The sequence below is a fragment of the Schistocerca serialis genome, chromosome 11 (assembly GCF_023864345.2).
Source record: "Schistocerca serialis cubense isolate TAMUIC-IGC-003099 chromosome 11, iqSchSeri2.2, whole genome shotgun sequence".
NCBI lineage: Eukaryota > Metazoa > Arthropoda > Insecta > Orthoptera > Acrididae > Schistocerca > Schistocerca serialis.
In genome coordinates this window covers 37,207,989-37,225,251 of record NC_064648.1, presented here as the reverse complement: position 1 = coordinate 37,225,251, position 17,263 = coordinate 37,207,989, and the positions used below count along the sequence as shown (strand labels likewise).

Here is a 17,263-nt window from a genome sequence, read left to right as displayed (position 1 = left end):
GCTATCCGCCACCTGCGACCCGCCCTGTACCTGAGGCTCGGCTAGGGTATATATATATATATATATATATATATATATGGTGGCGGATAGCGAACGATCCATCAGATATGGTGGACAGCTGCGAATAAGGGGAAACCCAAATAAGCAGTCCCGGACCGAGGCGGCAGCATCACGAGGGTGTGGGAGGGTGACTTTTGGCAAGGGTCACACTCAGTCAAAAACCACAGAACCCGAAGACGTTGCTGTGTCATGGCGAGTAAGTGCCGCCATTACAATAAGCACTGTCAACACCCAAATCCAGGACGCGTCTGAAGTGGGAACCATCGGCATCCTGGTCAGCGTCTGTTCACACAATGTGCGGCTGGTCATAATGCGCCAGGAACTAACAATCCCTGGTTCTAAACACCCAGTGGAAACACTGGACCAACTTGATTACAAGCAAGTATGACTCGTGCAAGTAATAACAACATTACCCCAGGTGGTAACCAATCCACCCATCAACAGATGGCAACCAGGAATTCGGATTCTGGGGAACCTGGACTTACACGATTACACCAGAGAAAGTCGGAGCTCTCTGGCAAACTTCCACTTAAAACACCTACATACATTGGAACCTTTAACATAAATACATTAATCCAACCAGGAAAACTTCTAAACCTTACAACAGAACTTGAAAAGCAAAAGATAGTAATACTAGCTTTACAGGAGACACGTTTTACAGATGAAGAAACATCAGATTATGGCAACTATCGCATCTTTAAGAGCAAGACGGATAAACGAATCGGAAGAGGAGCCCCCCATCTCGGGATGGCGTTTATCATACACAAGAGCGTGCTCAGCTCCATCAAGGAAGTTACTCCCGTAAATAATAGGATAATGACGATGCGCTTACAATGTGCCAACAAAACATACACAATGGTTAATGTTCATGCTCCCACAAACGGAGACAACAAGAAAAACCCCATAGAAACAGAAAAGTTCTGGGAAAATTTGGAGAATATAATGGCCAAGATTCCAAAAGATGATACAAAAGTTCTACTCAGCGATTTTAATGCCCAAATTAGTAGAGAGAAAATCCACCAAAAAACCGTAGGCAAATATCCTGCACATAAATTTACCAATAAAAATGGTACAAGGCTCGTCGAACTATGTAAGCAGAATAACCTGAAGATAATGTCAACATCTCTAAGAAAATGTCCAAGAAAACAAAAGACATGGAGATCTCCTATACAACAAATTGGCGAGTTTCAAATAGATCATGTGGCGATTTCATACCCAGTACAAAAAGAAATTTACGACGTCCAAGTACGCAGAGGAGCAAACATTGATTCAGACCATTACCTAACTAGAATTAAAATCAAGTTTACAGCACGAAGAAGTCATCAGAAGAAAACAGAAATACAGAAATATGACACCAAGAAGATTAAAGAATCTAAAGTAAAAGAAGAATGGGAGAAGGAAAAGGCAAACACATGGGAAGAATTTCATTCTAAAATCACGCGAATAGCTAAGGAAACTATTCCCTTGAAAAAGATATTCAAACACCCTTGGTGGGATTCAGACTGTGAAAATGCATTGGAAAGGAGAAAAAAGGCATTTCAAGAATATAACAGTAAAAAATCACAAGAAAGTCTACATTTATTTAACGAGGTTAGAAAACAGGTTTCAAAATCCATTAGGCAAGCAAAAAGGAAGTACACAAAGGCACAACTGGATGCCATAGAAGAAAATTTCCAAAACTATAATACAAGAGACTTCTACAGAACTTTCGCAGATAAAATACGAGGATATATCCCTCAAAATTTATGTTTCAGAAAACCTGATGGTAAATTAGCCCTAACAAACCAGGAAAACTGTCAAGTATTGGCTCAATATTTTTCTAACCTACTAAATTGCCCAGAACCTAGTTTAAGGTTTCCCAAAGAAATCAGTGCCAACGCTCAACCGGATTCATTACCACCAACACAGGAAGAAATCAAATGTCACATTAAAAACTTAAAAAATAATAGAACATCTGGCAAAGATGGCATTGTTGCAGAGCTATTAAAAAACCTAGGACCAAAGACGTTGCAAGAGCTCACAAAAATAATAACAAAAATATGGGAAACAGAAAAATTACCAGAGGATTGGAAATGTGCCCTTATTCACCCGCTACATAAAAAAGGAGACAGAACAAATGTCAATAACTACAGGGGAATCTCACTTTTACAAGTCACCTACAAAATTCTCTCAACATGCCTGCTGAAAAGAACACAAGAGCAGCTGGAACGCCAAATTGGTGATTATCAAGCAGGCTTCCGCCCCGGTCGCTCATGCATAGAACAAATATTTAATTTAAAGACAATATTAAAACACAAAGCAATTAGAAATGCCCCCATAATTTGTACATTTGTAGATTTTAAGAAAGCCTATGACTCAATTGACCGGCAATCTTTGTTTAACATTTTAGAGGAACTTGGACTTGACTCCAAAACACTAAGGCTTATCAAAGAATCACTGACAGACACTGTATCTAAAGTTAAATTCAGGGGAGAAATCTCTGAACCTTTTCTCATAAAAACTGGAGTACGTCAAGGTGACGGGCTATCTCCACTTCTGTTTAATATAGTCCTGGATAAAGTCATTAAGGAATGGGAAAAAGAATTAAAAAATCAATCCTACTGGAAACCAATCCATCTTGGTAGAACCAAAGACAACGTGGAGATATCTTGTTTAGCATTCGCGGACGACTTGGCCATACTTGCAGATGATGAAGAAATCGCCACCAAACAAATAGAGATCCTTAAGGAATGCGCGGATAAAGTAGGTTTACAAATTTCGTTTCAAAAGACAGAATTTTTCTGTACGAAATTCCATATACACAGTTTGAACACAAAATATGGAAAAATAAATAGAGTAAAACATTTTAAATACCTAGGTGAAATTTTGGAGCCAACCGGAGGAGAGAAAGTTGCACAGAAGATCAGACAACAGAAAATGAAGAGAGCATATGGTATGACACATGAAATATACAATAAAAAATGCATCTCCTCGAACACAAAAATCAGACACTACTGCGCAGTAATTAAGCCAGCAGCACTATATGCTAGTGAAACGCTCACACTCCACACAAAATGTGATTTAGAAAAAATACTAAAAGAAGAACGCAAAATTATGAGAAAGATTTTAGGTCCAAAATTAACAGAAGAAGGATACCGGATACAATCAAGAAGAACCACAGAAACTATATCAAACCTGGCAGCAGACATAAGAAGGCGAAGATTAAAATTTTATGGACATGTCACTAGACTTCCCCCCACACGACTCACCAACAGAATTCTCACTTACATAGAAAAAGTCAAATCAACAACACCATGGATTAGCCAAGTAAAATTAGATTTACAAAAAGCAAATATTGAACTTAAAGATGTCAAAGATAGAAAAACTTTTAGAAATAAGGTGGAAAAGTGGATTGTATTGTCGGAGAAGGAAGCACTAAAGAGACCAGGAACAAAATGGACAGAAGAAAGAAAAAGAAAACAGTCAGAAAGCTTTGCGTGATCCTTCTGGGTCCATTCGCGATAAGTAAGTGTGTGTGTGTGTGTGTGTGTGTGTGTGTGTGTGTGTGTGTGTGTGTGTATATATATATATATATATATATATATATATATAAAAAAATCTCAAACGAAAGCCCTGGCAGGTCGATAGACACACAAACGTACACACAAAATTCCAGCTTTCGCAACAAACTGTTGCCTCATCAGGAAAGATCGAATTAAAGGAATACATCGAAAATTCAAAGGTGGACTGCTAGATTTGTTACCAGTAGGTCTGAACGACACACAAGTATTACAGAGATGCTTCAGAAACAAATGCAAATACCTGGAGGAAAGGCTACGTTCTTTTCGATGAGCACTATTGAGAATATTTAGAGAACCACCATTTGGGCCTGACTGCAGAACGATTCTAGTGCCACCGATGTACACTTCACGTAAGGACCACAAAGATAAGACTGGAGAGACTAGGGCTAGTATGGAGGCATGCTGACAGCCACTTTTCCCTCGTCCTGTTTGCAAGTGGAACGGAAAAGGAAACGACTGCAAGTGGTGCAGGGTACATATGGTGGCTTGCGGAGTACGTACATAGATGTAGATGTAGCTAGTTACAACATATTGCAGACCTGGTTTGTGAGATAACTTACTTGAATTCTCTGCTGATTTCACAAATGTAGAAGTCTGAACTAGATCTATACTTGAGTATTGCTCATCAGTGTGGGATCTGTACCAGGTCGGGTTGACAGAGGAGATAGAGAACATCCAAAGAAGAGCGCCGCGTTTCGTCACAGGGTTATTTGGTAACCGTGATAGCGTTACGGAGATGTTTAGCAAACTCGAGTGGCAGACTCTGCAAGAGAGGTGCTCTGCATCTCGGTGTAGCTTGCTGTCCAGGTTTCGAGAGGGTGCGTTTTTGGATGAGGTATCGAATATATTGCTTCCCCCTACTTATACCTCCCGACGAGATGACGAATGTAAAATTAAGAGAGATTTGAGTGCGCACGAAGGCTTTCAGACAGTCGTTCTTCCCGCGAACCATACCCGACTGGAACAGGAAAGGGAGGTAATGACAGTGGCACATAAAGTGCCCTCCACCACATACCGTTGGATGGCTTGCGGAGTATAAATGTAGATAAATAGATAATATTCCATCAGAATTTCTAAAATCATTGGTGGAAGTGGCAACAAAATGACTATTCACGTTGGTGTGTAGAATATATGAGTCTGGCGACATACCATCTGACTTTCGGTAAAGCATCATCCACACAATTCCATAGACGGCAAGAGCTGACAAGTGCGAGAATTATCGCACAATCAGCTTAACAGCTCACGCATCGAAGCTGCTTACTATTATAATATACAGAGGAATGAAAAAGAAAATTGAGAATGCGCTAGGTGACGATCAGTTTGGCTTTAGGAAAAGTAAAGGGACGAGAGAGGCAATTCTGACGTTACGGCTAATAATGGAAGCAAGGCTAAAGAAAAATCAAGACACTTTCATAGGATTTGTCGACCTGGAAAAAGTGTTCGACAATATAAAATGGTGCAAGCTGTTCGAGATTCTGAAAAAAGTAGGGATAAGCTATAGGGAGAGACAGGTCATATACAATATGTACAACAACCAAGAGGGAATAATAAGAGTGGACGATCAAGAACGAAGTGCTCGTATTAAGAAGGGTGTAAGACAAGGCTGTAGCCTTTCGCCCCTACTCCTCAATCTGTACATCGAGGAAGCAATGATGGAAATAAAAGAAAGGTTCAGGAGTGGAATTAAAATACAAGTTGAAAGGATATCAATGATACGATTCGCCGATGACATTGCTATCCTGAGTGAAAGTGAAGAAGAATTAAATGATCTGCTGAACGGAATGAACAGTCTAAAAGGCATTTCTGGCCAAGAGAAGTCTACTAATATCAAATACCGGCCTTAATTTGAGGAAGAAATTTCTGGGGATGTACGTCTGGAGTACAGCATTGTACGGCAGTGAAACATGGACTGTGGAAAAACCGGAACAGAAGAGAATCGAAGCATTTGAGATGTGGTGCTATAGACGAATGTTGAAAATTAGCTGGACTGATAAGGTAAGGAATGAGGAGATTCTACGCAGAATCGGAGAGGAAAGGAACATGTGGAAAACACTGATAAGGAGAAGGGACAGGATGATAGGACATCTGCTAAGACATGAGGGAATGAGTTCCATGGTACTAGAGGGAGCTGTAGAGGGCAAAAACTGTAGAGGAAGACAGAGACTGGAATACGTCAAGCAAATAATTGAGGACGTAGGTTGCAAGTGCTACTCTGAGATGGAGAGGTTAGCACAGTAAAGGAATTCATGGCGGGCCGCATCAAACCAGTCAGTAGACTGATGAAAAAAAAAAAAAAAAAATGTAGGTGATGTGTGGACAGCTTCCACCAACTAATCCAATCAAGTCTGACACGAGTACACAGATTGAGCCACGTTTAAATATTCTTGCTTTTAAACACGTTTAAATATACTTGCTTTTAAAAAAATACTAGAGTAATTTAAGTATTACAGTCAATGTACAAGAATGCAATTTGTTTCATCAAAAGGACAACATTCCAATTAACAGCAATTAATTAATACACAGATACAAATGCGACGATAACTTAAGAGATAATCTGCCCTAAAAAAATTAGAGTTCATGTTTGTAATTTGTGACTAAAATGGAATATTTTTGTGTGTATATGAGTCACATTCTGTTTAATTTTCATTCTGGCATTTTTGTAGTGCTTTTCATGTCTGTACATCTCTGCCCCATCCACATCAGCAACAATCCAATTCAATCAGAGTATTCTAAACACAATTTGCACATGAAGAGAACCAGTAGAGTGTGTCTCCAAATACTATTTTGACCCGCTGAATCATACTGAAAATTAACCTTCAGTGTCATCTTAAATTCTACAAATGATAACTGAACTCACATGACACTTTGTAATTATTTATTTATTTATTTATTTACACGTCAAGTTCCGTAGGACCAAATTGACTAAGGTCTTGGAACATGTCAGTACATGAAATTACAACATAAAAGTAATAACAGATAAAAATAAAATTTTTATAAATACGAAAAAAGTCAATCCGTAAGTTTAAGTAAACACAATCAACAAAACAACAAGAACCAGCTTAATTTTTCAAGGAACTCCCCGACAGAATAGGAGTGACCCACGAGGAAACTCTTCGATTTCAATTTGAAAGCGGGTGGATTACTGCTAATATTTTCGAATTCGAGCGGTAGCTTATTGAAAATGGATGCAGCAGGATACTGCACACCTTTCTGCACAAGAGTTAAGGAAGTCCGATCCAAATGCAGGTTTGATTTCTGCCAAGTATTAACTGAATGAAACCCAAATGCTACCAAACTGGTACTCCAGTATTTTCATGCACAGGGGATATGTTAATTAAGCTTTGATCCTTATGTAGGCTAATTTTTGACACAGCAAAAATAAATAAATAAATAAATAAACACAATAAATTCTTGCAGATGAAGAATGGTCAGAGTAACTGATAGATAGCTACGGCATATGTCTAACATTACTGAAACTTTTCAGGTAGAAATATCAGCTGAGAAGATGTGCATGTGCAACTGACTGGCACCTTTTGGACTGTGAGACAGGTTGAACGATTGATACGGCAGACCCACGTGTCAGGAGATACTGAACGTGTACAGAGAGTGCCAAGAATGGTAAAAGGTTTGCTTGACTCATGGGAATGAAACACAGAAATGTTGAAAATGGGAATTTGGCACACTTTGCTAGACATATGCTACCTACCCTATGAAAGCCAACTTACAGTAGGCACACAGGCTTTTAAACAGTCAACATGTAAGTGGAACAGGAAGAGACCGTAATACGTTTTAGAGTATCCTTGCTACGCACTTCACAGTGGTTTGTAGAGTATATATGTGCATAAAAAGTGGAAATGTGTGCACTCACATTATAATGCAACAGAAGGTGTAGTGTCCATCAATATTTTTAAGTAAATTATGCAATTTCTGCTCAATTAATTTATCACTGTTGTAATAACTATAATCCTTGTCAAATGTGATGTTAAACTGCTGCTGCAAGTGTGTCCCCAAATCTTGTTTTATACTTTTCAATTTTATCATTGTTCCTGCGGCCGTGCTCCTGCATGGATGTGCTAGCAAGTAGTACACAATTTTTGGCTGGCCCCCTAATCGTGCACACTGTCATATATTTGGACAGCGGTGAATGACGTTGAATAAACCACAGTAATTCATAACCCACGATATATATTATATCTCAATGGTGGTTTTTTTTTTTTGTTTTTTTTTTTTTTTTGGCACACCATATCTCCTGCATTTCTTAGTCAAACTTAATGATTGAGACATTACTTTCAGGCTTTCATTCACCACTAATAATGAAAAATGCAGAGTTATTTTAAAATTACTGTTTTCATTACAAAACTTTATTCTAAACTCCTGTTTATACAGCTAATGTAGAAGGTGCTACCCATTAATAATCTGTTTAAGTAACAGACACGGCAGCTGTCAGTTGTTTAGATTATTTACGCAACTGTAGTCTGTCACACGATTTCGATCATACACACTGATGTGAAGCATTTAGAGGGTGCCGTCATTCACAATCTAGTTTTGCTATTACGCACAACAGCAGATAGAGTTGTTTACTTTCTATAAGCAAGCACTGTGTACTGCACAAATTACTGAATTACATCAACATACCTAATCAAAGGCAAGTAACATTTACTTTTATAACTTGATTTATTTAACTTTTAATTTGTCATTACTTTACAACACTTGCAATGTTATGTTACACTCTCCTAACCTCAATACCATTAATCTACATATTTATTTTTATAGCTTAAATCTTCATTATTACGTCCCAAAACTGATTGTTTGACAGTTAATGAATAAGTCATTTCCAATTTGTTACATGGAGAGAGAATGGTTTACCTCAATTCTGGTGCTGTCCAACTTGTAGAAATAGATAACATTCAATTGTACCCCGTAGAATTTTTGAACTCTATAAACCCATCCGGTTTACCACCTCACCAATTGCTTTTAAAGAAAAATGCTATTATTATGTTAATTTGAAATCTTAATGCTAATCTACTATTAATTAATGTTGTACAATTAGTGCTAACTCATTTAGTCGAGTACATCAAGTGGAAATGTGTGTACTCAAATTATAATGCAACAGAAGGTGTAGTGTCCATCACTATTTTGATGTAAATTATATAATTTCTGCTCAATTAATTTATCACTATTGCAACAACTATAATCCTTGTCAAATGTGACGTTAAACTGCTGCTGTAAATATGCCCCTAACATGTCTCTAATAAAACTGTGCTCAACACCGCATTAACCTCACACCTTCCAATACAATCATTCCATTGCAAATGATAAGACAACAATTCCCAATATAAGTAGTAATAAAGCATAAGGTCAGTTATACACGGCTTTTTCACAAGTTCACACACTCTGTGATATTTATGTTTGTGCTAAAGACACATGCAGCCAAAAAGTAAAGGACAATCACATTATAATTGTTAACATTCTTTTCAAAGAAATTTTGTAAAATAATGAAGCTTAAAAATAAAATTAATCTGACAGAGACAATCTTTGGTTTTTATATACTTCACAATTAAACATGTCGTACATAATGATGTCTATTTTTTACAGTGAGAGTAATATTTGTTACAGGTAGTCAAAGTACATCTTTTACTAATAAATATCTGTGTTTACTCATTTCTCCAATACTAATTTACCTATCAGTGACTGATCAGGATAGAGTGCTAATTATTTGCACAAGCAATCAAATTCTCTGCTGAGGCTTTACAAGAGTAAACATGGCATCCTACACCACTGATGTGTCAGCAGAATAAGCCACAGGCTGGAACTGCAGTGCAGTCTTGAAGTCCACACAACTTCAGTGAGAGTTCACAGCCATATGAAGATTCCTGCACAAAGATATGTGACTTGTGATTATGTGAATACAAAACACAAGCATAATTTAATATCCAAAGACACTCTGAACAAATAAATCTTATAATAAGTTATATTCAAATGTTAAAAAACCGTATGAATGTATAAGCCAAATAAGTTGTTCAAGAGAGTAATGGTGTATTTGGCTTATACTTTTATATAGTTTTTAAAAGTTGAATATAATTTATTATAACATTTATTTGTTCAGAGCCTCTTTGTGTATTACATTATGTTTGTTTATTGTTTTGATATAGTCAAAATACGTCACATATCTTTGTACAGCTGTGAACTCTCACTGAAGTTGTGTGTGGACTATCTGTTTGGTATTAACTTATCTGCAGATGACCTAAGAAGCCAAAAGCCGGTTCATAATAAAACTATTAAATAAATATTATTGTGGAACATTAATACTGTGTCTCCAGTTTTTCATATGTCATATGTCTGTTCTTCCAAGAACTGACAGAATATTCTGTAAACATTAATAATTATTATTTCATTGGGTGCCACAAATGTACTGCAAGATGCTGACTGATTACCATAACTCTGTAGCCTTATCGGTGATAGTGGGGATGTAGATGCAGACGTCAACAGGAGAATTGGGGACGCTTCTGCCGTCTTCCACCAAGTGCAACATATGTGGCAAATAGACACTAAGTACAAGTTGCATTCAAGTTAAAACAGCACTTTTTTTTTCGAGGGGGGGGGGGGGGGCTGGAAACAGAAAATTGCAGATTGTTTTAAAGTACATATACACTCACGTGCATGGCACCAGAATAGATGAGACACGAAAGCGATTTTCCAGTGGTCAAACCAGACTCCTAAACAAGCATACACAGCAGCAACAGAAATGTGGTGTCAATGTTGTTGAAAGTTTGTATGGCTACAAGGCGATTACATGGAGAAGTATCACAAGTTTCACAGTTTTCATGTGATTTGTTTGTGCGGAAAGAAAGAAAAAATCAGAGGTGTTATAACTTGTATGCCGACAAAGCTTGGGCTCTTCTCCATCACCCTGCTGATGACCTAAAACACATGTGAGACATGGAAAATGCCAGTACAGCCAGGACACAAGCTCAATATCTTTCACTGATGATGCTACAGGCAAATTTTAAATATTGGTCATTTTGACCCGGTTTCAAATGATGAAATGCTGAGGAGTGGTTACGTAGCCTGCTCAAAATAATTTGCTTGAAAAAGATAGAACCTTGTGAGGCGTATTCTATGCACAAAAGATGGAAGAATCTCCAAACTGCTTTGCAAACTGACGGATTGATACAAAAGTAGAGGAAGGCCTTGTAACACTTGGAAACAAACTTCTGCAAACTCTTCAATGCACAAGCATAAACTGGGGACAAAATGGTTCAAATGGCTCTGAGCACTATGGGACTTAACATCTGAGGTCATCAGTCCCCTAAACTGGGGACAGCTGAAAACCTGGTAGCTAGCCGAGTTCACTGGAGAAAACTTGTTGCTGCATACACTATTTAGCACTGAGGGAGCTAAGTCAAGTCTAAACTCCCAGCACATACTGAAATTACATTTGCTTTACATTTCTGAAAGTGTAACAAAGTACAAGAATAAAATTTTTCCTTAACCTATTCAGTTAATCGGTACACACGTGTACTTAGAGCGTTCACTTTGTATAATAAATAAACGGTTTTTATCAACTCGAGACCTGTGTGACATGGTCGTGTAGGTTATGTACTTTCAGACAGTACTGCTAATTCTCACCACGCTCCGCTTTCAGTGCCACTCCCAATGTTCTGAAGGATGGTAGAATGGCTGCCACAACATGTGCTCTGAAGGTATTTTGAAATAACGTGTAATTCTACACCTCTGATACACTTTATTTGTAGTAGTTAATGTGTGTAAAGAGTCATATGTTTTTACTAGAATTATTTCTTATGTTGATTACAGCAGATGTCGAAATTCAAAGTACACATATGTGTTCATCAGGTTACATCCTCAAGACTTTTTCTATATTTCCTATACAGTGTAAACAGCAAGGTTGTTTTTTCCCCACTTTCTGTCACGAAAACGTCACAATTATGCAATGCTTTAATCCTTTGGCTATGTGTAATGTCGGGAAAGAGACTGGTATATCACCAACAATTAATTTATGTTATTGTTTTCTGTTATCAACAACAAAGAAATATTTTCAATGCTGGAAGAGAATGATTTCAGTCCATTAATGTGTTACGGAAGTGAGCCACAAAGTACTCAAAACTCTATAGGTCTGAAATACCAAAAAAAGGGTAAGTTATATTGTTTAACCATTTTACTAATTTAGCTGTTCTTAATTGCTGGATTATGTTCAAAACATTTTATACAATGGAAGGAGCACCAAAATGCAACAGACTGTCCCTAAAAAAATTTTAGAATGAATCTGCCTAATAAGCTGATAAGTCTTCAGACATGAGAAGTTCTTCACAGTTCTCCAGAAAAATGTATGTGATGAATGGGAGAGCTCTGGGGATCTGATGATAGTACATCCAGGAGAAGATTTGTTGCCCGCAGCCAAGAAACCCAAGTCAATATGACCAGGTTAATCACCTTCGCCAATATGTATAGGTGAAGAACACCCCTAAATGTCACTATGAAGTGTGCTAACTATGTGCAAGAAATGGTAATATATATTTGTGTGTACTTAGAAACAACTGCTTTTTATAATTCCATGAACAGAATTCTTAATATCTGTTATAAAATTTTTCTTCCACTGGTTAAGACCTGAAGTGCACGTGGGTATGTTAAATATTTTAGAAAATATAAAAAAATTAAGCAATGTAATTTTAAATGTAACAACAATAAAATATGATGAAAACATTTTCCTGTACTTCTTTTATCAGCAGGACTGAAGAGTTTAAAGCGATCATGTAGGCTGTCATCATGTAGTCATATTTTTCAAAGAGAAAGTGAACCATAACTGTAAAACTGACACGCTTCACATTATAGCAAGACACCACCATTATGATACGTGAAACATGCAAACAAACTAAACCAAACAGATACGCACCACATCTGGCATCCCTCTCACTGGCTACAGACTCAGCTGCACTGAGAAATTACACCTGAATCTGAGTGTCTGCATTCTTTTGTCCACAGTCTGTTTCATAGCTTTATATATGTATGACCACTGTTTAACAATCTCACATGTGGCGTGATTGAGGTACTGAACTTTATATAGGCCTCACTTCTACAACATTAAAATGATATGACACAATTAATCATTTCCCCTATATTGTTACTCTGTTGAATGGCAGCCATCTCATAATGGCTGAACTCCACAATGCATGGCGCATCCCAAACTGCCATGACACCAGAGCACAAATGGTTCACAGCATACAGCCAAAAACTAATAATATGCAGTTTCAGACAATCATTAAAAACCTCATTACTGCAGCCATGACACCCAATATACTGAGACCACTTTTAATATCATGAAAAAAGACAAACTCCATATGGGGACTTTTTATGTTTATTCTGATCACCTTAGTTACAAATCGTTTAATTACTGTCACAACAGATTGTCACCCTGCCAACACACAGTGATTTGCAGGTATCAGATATGCATCTGAAGGTGAACTGTAACAGATGTTGAAACTGATACAGTAATCTGAGTAGCTACTTGTCTTCCTTTAATAAATGAACGGGAATATTGAGGGAACTCCATATGTCCATATTTTGACAAAATGGAGTTATCTATGATTTTGTACTTTAAATATATAGGCATGTCATGATCCAGAGAAAACTTATATGTTCTGTGTTGTTGCGCAACCATTGTACCAGTTAAATCAAAGGGAAACCTCCACATGTACAAAAGATATGGTCTTTTTCCAAAGTTCTAAACAGAGAGAATAATCAATATGTACCTGTAAATGCATGACCTAAGGCGATTTCTACCATTCCTACCAAAAGAAGAAATCATCCAAAACTTCTATATGGACATATACAATTGGCCAACATGTGTCACAGAACGAACAAGTGTTGAGTATAATTCCAAAGAGAATGGAACATAAACATATTTTGGTTGGTTTTTGTCCACATTAGCAATAAATTATGAGTTAACTAATGACTTACACTTATTCTTTACAAAATATTGAGTAAGTCCACATGTTTAATACATAAATTTTAGCTTAACATCGGGAAAACGTACCATGATTGTCTAAAGTGCACTGATGTTCTTCTCTATACATTAATTTTAAAGAAAACAGAAGGAAACCAGAATTTCAACATAATTCTAAGAACTGCAATGTTTTTTATCATCTGCTGGAAAGTTTGGTGTTTCAGAGATGCAGCGTTCCGCAATATTCCCATTCAAATAAAATACTGGATGATTATAACTGAAGTGCAGTATGGAAACAAAACAAAATTTAATGAAATTTTTCTGACTAGATGGTGCTGTAAGCACCATAATGTAAATGGGTGCAACCACAGATGATAGATGAATCCCAATGTGATGCTCAAGGTCGGAGTAGCACATTAAACCAACCGTACTGTGCAATATGCAAGAGCATACAAGTTTCACTTTCAACACTTGTGGCACTGTAGTTTAGGTAAGCCCATCCACCACGACAAAGTCATACTACATCGGATTGGAAAAATTAGATTTTATTCATTGTCCTGGGGCCAAAAAGCAACGACGACATCACTTTTTAATTCTCCTGAGGCAAAAGCTTCATAAAAAATCAACAATGGCATCAGTTTTTAATCCTCTCGAGGCTAAAAACAGAGTAAAATGCAATGATGCCATCAGTTCTTAATTATCTCCAGGTCAAAAACTGCATAAAATGAAACAATTAATTTGGTTACTAATCGTCCTCAGAACAAAAACAGCACAAGTAGTCAACAATGAAATCTGTTTCTAACTGTCGAGAGACTGGTGCAAGACATAGTCAATACGCTATCCACAGTTTTCTTGCACAAGTTGAAATCCAAAACCCCCAGCAAGTTCCACAGCAAATAGGAGTGTCTCAAGGATCTTGTGCAGAATATGTGGTGCAAAGTGTGCCTTCATTTCAGCACTGCACATGGCCCTAAGATAAACAATATCATCTGGCACCATGCAGTTACTTTTGCTGAATGAACGGGTACAGGTTGATGTGCAACCGGATTTTCTGTTGCTCATATTCTGCATATTGTGATGCCTTTGGAGATGGAAATGAGCTTTGTCTGACCCCATTATGTTCCATGGCCATTCATTGTCTACTTTCATGCAAGCAAGAAATTCTAGAGCAAATGTTTGCCTTACTGGCAGGTCAACATGAAGCAGTTCCTGAACACAGTTAATTTTCTGTGAATAGCAACGTAGTATGCTTTGTAGAATTTTGTGCACCATGCTCACAGGCATTTCCAAAGTACAGGCAACTCCACATGCAACGCATGTTAGTGCACCCCCTTTCTACCCCTCCTGCAAAGCTGAGGCCACATTTGTACTAACTTGCATGGCAAAAGAACCCCTGTATTTAAATTTTCTCTCGACTCTTGGCAGACATCAGATCAATGTAGTTTTCTTACAGCCTTGAGTGTACGGAACTACTGCACAACCACATAGCTACTGGCACACCGTCACTGTTCTTGTAAAAGAGCTTTACAATAATGCAAGATCCCGCTCTAGACAGTCATGCTGAGCACCTCGGATTCAACAGCTATGTTCCCTTCATCTATCATTTCACATATTCTGCTGCTTAAAGCACCATCTAGTGTTAATCTTCCCCTCCCCAATAATGTTTCCCACTTCTTCAAAAGAAAATACGATGTCATTCAGAGAAATGGTTCTCTCTTTATAGTGGTTTTTTTTTTATTTTTATTTTTTTTTTTTTATTTTTTTTTTTTTTTTTATGGAGATAAACAATCAGATAATTAATGAAACTCTATATACAAAGTTCCAGGGTCATTGGGTACACAAACAGTTAAGCCCAAGAAGATCAGTGTGATCTACTATGTTTTAATGTACCCATACTTCACATATGGAATTGAAGTATGGCAAAAGTAAGAATTTATAACACTGTAACCAACATATATTTGTAAAGCTGTTACATTAATTTTAAAATAAAAACAGTACAATAGTTTAAATAAAGATGTACATATTTATAATATTACATGGGGCTCTGATTATCAACTGGAAAGGCATAACACTGAAGATCCAGACAAGAGCCCCTATTATATGAAGGTCACACTTCAAGCCATGCACCTCACAGTGGTTTGCCGAGTCTAGATGTAGAAAGCTCATGTAGAATCTGCTTTAAAATGTCTCCGCAGCAATTTCTTAGCGATCAGTGTTGTTATAATGTTACAGAATTCCATTCTTAGTAGTCAAAATGCTTAGAATACTTCCAATTCTAACAATAGTATTTGTAAGTACCACTAATGTAGCGTTCTTTATTGTTTGTAATTGTCCCCAAAAATCCTGTATAGGCCTATGCAAAACAAGTAAAGCTAAGCTGAGAAAGCTTTGCACCAAGACACATTTTTCAAATAACGCTATTGTCGTATTTTTCACATTTCCAATCTATAATGTCCTATGGTATAACCTTCTGGGGAAAGCCACAGGAACTGAGAAAGTTATCAAACTTCAGAAGTAGTGAAATTACCCCTGATATACAGGGTTAATAAAAGATTAGTATTTTATGTTTGTTGAAATAATCAGCAACTAGTTGTAGCAAAGGAATTTTACTTCCTGTACCTGTTTCAGGCACCTAGTGACATCATCAGAAAGTTAAATTTGTCACAGCTTTGCCACAATTTCTGCACATCTTTGGTTTCATTATACCAGTTTTTTTACAGGTGCTATGAACAACAGCAATACGCAACATACATCTTAATTTTGACACTAGCACATAAGGCGATAATTAAAACCTTCTGAAGAAAGATGTTAGATGCCTGAAACCGGTAGAGGAAATAAAATTTCCTTTGCAAAACTGGTTGCTGATTATTTCAGCAATAAGTTACTAAAAATACATCCAGCACAGTATTTTGTTGAGTCTTTCTGGGTATTTAGACTTGGAATTCTTTCATACACACTGTGACAATCACACGGTGACACAGGATGGATAAAAAATTTCCGACAAGACTCTAGAACTCTCACAGAAGTACACAATGCAGTTACTGAGACAGGAATATAAGTATCCAATACACTTCGTCTCAAGGTAAAAGAGGAAATTGATAATGTACAGGTATTCAGAAGAAAGCTATAAACATTCTTCACAGGCCAAACTTTTTGCAAAAATAAATGACACTGCATCTATTTTTAGTGCACCCCACAACATACCAGAGACAGCTCCTCACCCCGATAGAGCGATGCCAAGTGTACAGCGTGCTCCCTTACCCACTCCATTGTTAAACTGTTTACAAAACAACATAATACTTGCAGACGAAATCACAACTTTGAACATACACTTCACACAGCGCAGCGTTCAAATGCTGTACCTGGCCAGAAATATTGTTTCCACGTTTGCAGCAGCAGAACGAAGGAAATCATGTAGCAGTAAAAAAACAGGTAGAATAGCACTAGGCTCGGATAGTAAAACAGATGAAAGTGTAAAAATGTCTTTAATATTTGGCAAGTAAACTTAGGACATGATGAAAAGACACAAACATACTTTCCTTTATTGGTCCAATCAAGGTAAATGTGTGTGCAGTTACTCATTATCTTGCAGACTTTGAGCCTTCACATAATTTTATGTCAGTAAATGCAGGTTGTTAATAATATATGGAGGCAACTGAATTTCGAAAATTGACCATACATC

At 37.2% G+C, this 17,263-nt stretch overlaps 1 protein-coding gene across 4 annotated transcripts in view; it reads right to left on the bottom strand.

Annotated features, from left to right (window-relative positions):
* The window catches only part of LOC126426775 (zinc finger protein OZF-like), a 162,700-nt gene that overhangs the window by 122,911 nt on the left and 22,526 nt on the right, over positions 1–17,263 (bottom strand). Inside the window, exon 1 of one of the 4 annotated variants that reach the window (XM_050088766.1) lies at positions 17,117–17,263. The exons of the other annotated variants lie outside the window; for them this stretch is intronic. The gene's annotated coding sequence lies outside the window, so the exon portion shown is untranslated. The remainder of the gene's footprint in view (positions 1–17,116) is intronic. 4 annotated transcript variants of the gene reach the window in all.